Below are 6180 nucleotides of genomic sequence, written 5' to 3' on the forward strand. Positions count from 1 at the left end.
TCAAGACCCAGCCTGGGGAGCTGGACAGGGGCCAGGAAGGGACCAGCAGAGAGTCCTCCTGAGGACAGAGGCCTGTACAGGGTACCTCGGAACAGGATATCTCTACTGGTGGAAGGTAAAAGAAACCTCACAAACCTAGGTAACTCGTCAGGTGGGCTCAAGCTGAGCTATAGAAATAACTCCTCTACATGTCATGCTTTGGGCCAAAAATGCGACCCCCACCACCCTCCTCCTGTGCACCTGTCCTGCCAAGACCCTACCTCTTCATCTGACCCCAACCCTCTGCTACAGCGTCAACGATGTCAGGTGGGGGTGCTCTCCCAATTCCTGTCCCAGGCTGCCACCTGCTGGCTGAGAATGGCCTTGCAGAAATAGGACCCAGGTGGAGGCTAGGGCTGGTCTGTATTAGGCCTGGGAGAAGGGAATTTGAAAAGCAAATTGTGAAATCTCCTAATTTACTAGCTAGATGTCTTTGGGGCTCTCAGTATAGGTTAAAGCAGTGGTTCTCAACCTTCCTAATGCCGCGACCCTTTAATACAGTTCCTCATGTTGTGGTGACCCCCAATTTCATTATTACAAATTGAACATAATTAAAGCATAGTGATTAATCACAAAAAACAACATGTAATTATATATGTGTTTTCCGATGGTCTTAGGCGACCCCTGTGAAAGGGTCGTTCGACCCCCAAAGGGTCGCGACCCACAGGTTGAGAACCGCTGGGTTAAAGTCTCACCTTTCTCTATAGTCATTCCTGAATGGTGCCGGGGGCTCTCAGGCCACAGGAGAAACTGTCAGGGAGCTCATGGTTCCCGAGTGGCTGAAGCTGTGCTAGATGCCGGAGACAGAGATGACAGAGGCGAGGGAAACAGCCAAGAACGAGATTAATGACAACCAGTGTACAAAAGACAAAATATGTGCCTGACACAAGGTAGGTTTTGATGATTAGTTATTGCTGAATGAATGAATGAATGAATGAAGTACCGAGGAGTGATGAACTGATTATAGGAGAGGTTGGGGAGGAAAAGAAGGAAAGTCAGGGAAATTTCTCTGATTCTTTTCTTTTCTTTTTCTTTTGTTATCAAGTTGCAATTATCTTGGTGGAAGATTCAAACATTATACAAGTTTAAAAAGCAAAATGTGACGGTCTCCTTTCACCTCACTCCTATTCACCTTCCTTGCATTTTAATGAGCTACACATTAGAACCACAGGGGGAGATTTGAAAACTCCCACTACCCAAGTCATGCCCTAGAGACTAATTACTTCAAATTTCTGGAGAGGGTTTCAGGCATCACTATTTTTAAAAAGTCCCTGAGTGATTACACTGTGCTGCCAATGTTGAGAACTGTTCCGGCCCTTTCTATGTATATATTTATATACATGTAAGCAGCCAAGTGCACACATGTCCCCCCACACACACTGATTGAGCTTCTTTTCTCCTCAATTAACATGTCTCAGATATTTTCAGAGCAGTCCATATGAATCTAATTATTTTTTAGATCCCAATGATAATATGCATGCACATATTTTTCAAGCCCTTCTCTATTGATGAACATTTGATTTCTTTCTAAACTTTTTCTTAGTATTGCAAACAATGCTGCAAAGTATATACAGTATATCTTTACTCACATATGCATGTACTATTTTGGGAAAGATTTCTGAAAACAGAATTTCTGGGTCAATGTGTATATACATTTGTTATTTTGATAGAAACTGCCAAAATGCTTTCCAAAAAAACTTCACTAATTTACATTCCCCCAATGTTGCAAGCACTTAATATTATTAATGTTTAATTTTTGCTAAACTGATGGGCCAAAAGTAATATTTCATTATGTTTTTTAAAAAATTTGTTGATGAGCGAGAGAGAGAGAGAGAGAGAGAGAGAGAGAAACATCGATTTGTTGTTCCACCTATTCATGCATTCACTGATTGATTCTTGTATGTGCTTGATTGAACCTTAAACCTTGGTGTATCAAGTTGATGCTCTAACCAGTTGAGCTACTTGACTAGGGGTTCATTATTGTTTGAAAAACATTTTTTTAATTGATTTCAGAGAGAGGAAGGGAGAGGGAGAGAGAGACAGAAACTTCAATGATGAGAGAGAATCATAGATCAGCCACCTTCTGCAGGTCCCCCACCAGGGAATCGAGCCTACAACCTGAGCATGTGAGAACAGAACTGTGACCTTCTGATTCATGGGTCGACCCTCAACCTCTGAGCCGTACCGACAGGGCCATTATTGTTTTAACTTGCCTTTTCCTGCTTACTTGTGAGATTATGCATCTTTCCATATATTTATTGGCCATTTGTATTTCCTCTATGAATTAATTGCCATGTCTTTTGTCCACTTTCTCATTGAATTTTTAATTTAATTAGGATTAAAGAAAATTCTATTTCTGGTAATATGACTGGCTGGACTCTGGACAGATCCTTCTGAGTGCTAGTTAACATACAAATGCAGATTATTTTTAAAAGCTTTGTAGAGATGGCCAGCTAGCAAGACTTTATTAGGTTATAATCTAAGGCAGGGGTGGGGAAACTTTTTTCTGCCAAGGGCCATTTGGATATTTATAACATCATTCCTGGGCCATACAAAATTATCAGCTTAAAAATTAGCCTGCTGTATTTCGTCAAACATTTAATTAACTCACCCGTAATGCCTTGGCAGGACCAGACTGCCGGAAGCCGGCCCACCCTTGCTGCTTGACACAGTCGCTGCAGGGAAGAAACATCTGTACAACTTATGTTTCAAGGGACCTGGCGTATATGGCATATGTTTGCTCCCCCTCTTAGCGCTATGTGTTTTAACCAGGACCACCTCCCCGAGAAAGGTTGTTTCCCCAGGTTAGGAATTAACAGGACTAAGGAAGGGAATGAATCAGTAAGACCCCCTAGTGTTACAGAAATACCATGTACGACTTATGAAGTACTTGGACTAAGACTGTTGGCAATAAATTTGGGACTTGTTGGGCCCACATCCCCAGGGGTCTGCCCACCAGGGAAAGCACCAAAGCCTATACCCCTGGAGACCCACTGACACAGGGCAGTCCCAGGGAAGGCAAGCAGTGAGGCTGGGAGGACATAACCTTTACTGGTTAGGATAATCTCCTTCAGTCACTTCCTTGTAGCTTATCAGTAGAGCAGTGACCTTGGAATAGCCCTTATAATGGTACACAGAGATTAACCTAGACAGGATTAAACTCAATAGAACTAGACTAACAAACGCCCTAACCTTTGGAATAGAATGGATAGGATTAAAATCAACTGGTATAAATACAGAGGTAACACGACAATAAACACAGAACCTGGCTGGAGATCCTGTTTCCGTGTCATTCCTTCATTCTTCGCGGACTCCGTCCTCATCTTTGGAAACCCCTGGACCTGCTGGGGTTGGACCCCAACAATTGGTGCCTGAACAGCCGGCGGAGGCAGCAGCAGCAGCTGTAACAGTGGACACCCTCCTGTCTCCTCTCAGGCGAACGGTTCCTCTTTCCCCTCCCTCTCACTGTTTTGTGTTTGATGTGTTAAAGCAGGAGCGAGCAGTGCCATGAGCAACACTACCATCGTCCCCAGCACTGCGGGCCCTGGCCCCAGTGGCAGGCAGGGTGGCGGAGGCAGCGGTGGCGGCACCCTGGTAATCCAGGTGACTAATGTCTCCCCGAGTGCTAGCTCTGAGCAGATGCTGACCCTCTTCGGTTTCCTAGGCAAGATCGAGGAACTGCGCCTCTTCCCGCCGGATGGTTCACCTTTGCTGGCTTCATCCCGTGTCTGCTTTGTTAAATTCCATGATCCGGACTCAACAGTTGTGGCACAGCATCTAACAAACACTGTATTCATTGACAGAGCACTGATAGTCGTACCATATGCAGAAGGAGTTATTCCTGATGAGACTAAGGCTTTGTCTCTGTTGGCACCAGCTGATGCAGTGGCAGGTCTTCTGCCTGGTGGTGGACTCCTGACTACTCCTAACCCACTTACCCAGATTGGCGCTGTTCCATTGGCTGCTTTGGGAGCTCCTACTCTTGATCCTGCCCTTGCTGCACTTGGGCTTCCTGGAGCAAACTTGAATTCTCAGTCTCCTGTTGCAGATCAGTTGCTGAAGCTTATGAGTACTGTTGATCCCAAGTTGAATCATGTAGCTGCTGGTCTTGTTTCACCAAGTCTGAAATCAGATACCTCTAGTAAAGAAATAGAGGAAGCCATGAAGAAAGTTCGAGAAGCACAGTCCCTAATATCTGCTGCCATAGAACCAGATAAAAAAGAAGAAAAACGAAGGCACTCAAGATCATGCTCTAGGAGGAGGAGGAGGACTCCTTCATCTTCTAGACACAGGCAGTCAAGAAGCAGATCTAGAAGGAGGTCCCTTTCTAAGTCAAGGAGTAGGCGACGATCCAAAAGTCCCAGACGGAGAAGATCTCATTCCAGAGAGAGAGGTAGAAAGTCAAGGAGCACATCCAAAAACAGAGACAAAAAGAAAGAAGACAAAGAAAAGAAACGTTCCAAAACACCACCAAAAAGGTATAGCACAGCCAGACCGCCCAGAAGTGCAAGCAGAGAGAGACGACGTCGACGAAGCAGGAGTGGCACAAGATCTCCTAAAAAGCCCAGGTCTCTGAAAAGAAAATTGTCTTGCTCACCGTCCCCTAGGAGGCATAAAAAGGAGAAGAAAGATAAAGACAAAGAAAGAGGCAGAGATGAACGAGAACGATCAACAAGCAAGAAGAAGAAAAGTAAAGATAAAGAAAAGGATGGGGAAAGAAAATCTGAAAGTGATAAAGATGTAAAAGTTACATGGGATTATGATGAAGAGGAACAGGGGTATGACAGTGAGAAAGAGAAAAAAGAGGAGAGGAAACCAACAGAACCAGTTTCCCCAAAAACAAAAGAATGTTCTGTGGAAAAGGAAAATGGTGATCCCCTGAGAGAATCCAAAGTGAATGGTGATGATCATCATGAAGAAGACATGGATATGAGTGACTGAATATGGCCTCCATGAGAATCCACCTGTATATATGCATCCGTGTCATTCCTTTGTGTGATATCTTTTTTTAAATTTTTTAAATTAAATCTTTATTGTTCAGATTATCACATTTGTTCCTCTTTTTCCCCCCATAACTCCCCTCCACCCAGTTCCCACCCCACCCTCCGCCCTCACTCCCCACCCACTGTATTCATCCATAGGTGCACGATTTTTGTCCAGTCTCTTCCCGCATCCCCCACACCCCTTTACCCCCAAGAATAGTCAGTCCATTCCCTTTCTATGTCCCTTATTCTATTATAATCACCAGTTCATTCTGTTCATCAGATTATTTATTCACTTGATTTTTAGATTCACTTGTTGATAGATGTGTATTTGTTGTTCATAATTTGTATCTTTACCTTTTTCTTCTTCCTCCTCTTCTTAAAGGATACCTTTAAGCATTTCATATAATACTGGTTTGGTGGTGATGAACTCCTTTAGCTTTTTCTTATCTGTGAAGCTCTTTATCTGACCTTCAATTCTGAATGATAGCTTTGCTGGATAAAGTAATCTTGGTTGTAGGTTCTTGGCATTCATCACTTTGAATATTTCTTGCCATTCCCTTCTGGCCTGCAAAGTTTCTGTTGAGAAATCAGCTGACAGTCGTATGGGTACTCCCTTGTAGGTAACTGACTTTCTTTCTCTTGCTGCTTTTAGGATACTCTCTTTGTCTTTTGCTCTTGGCATTTTAATTATGATGTGTCTTGGTGTGGTCCTCTTCGGATTCCTTTTGTTTGGGGTTCTCTGCACTTCCTGGACTTGTAAGTCTATTTCTTTCACCAGGTAGGGGAAGTTTTCTGTCATTATTTCTTCAAATAGGTTTTCAATATCTTGCTCTCTCTCTTCTTCTGGCACCCCTATAATTCGGATGTTGGTACGCTTGAAGCTGTTCCAGAGGCTCCTTACACTATCTTCGTATTTTTGGATTCTTTTATCATTTTGCTTTTCCGGTTGGGTGTTTTTTGCTTCTTCATATTTCAAATCTTTGACTTGGTTCTTGCGATCCTCTGGTCTGCTGTTGGGAGTCTGTACAATATTCTTTATTTCAGTCAGTGTATGCTTAATTTCTAGTTGGTCCTTTATCACAACATCAAGGGTCTCACTAGATTTCTTGAGGGTCTCATTGAGTTTATTGGCAGTTTCTAGAAAATTCTTGAAAAA

General features: G+C 43.3%; 1 long non-coding RNA gene and 1 pseudogene across 1 annotated transcript; both read left to right on the plus strand.

The window, feature by feature from the left end:
- The first annotated feature begins 273 nt into the window (after positions 1–273).
- Positions 274–2467, plus strand: LOC111827409. The gene is made up of 3 exons (XR_002830963.1): positions 274–306; positions 747–929; positions 2053–2467. It is a non-coding gene; the product is annotated as an uncharacterized LOC111827409 (long non-coding RNA).
- A 1064-nt stretch (positions 2468–3531) lies between these two features.
- LOC102426933 lies at positions 3532–5033 on the plus strand (annotated as a pseudogene).
- The last annotated feature ends 1147 nt before the right edge of the window (positions 5034–6180 follow it).

Source organism: Myotis lucifugus, unplaced genomic scaffold (assembly GCF_000147115.1).
Source record: "Myotis lucifugus unplaced genomic scaffold, Myoluc2.0 scaffold_160, whole genome shotgun sequence".
Taxonomy (NCBI): Eukaryota; Metazoa; Chordata; class Mammalia; order Chiroptera; family Vespertilionidae; genus Myotis; species Myotis lucifugus.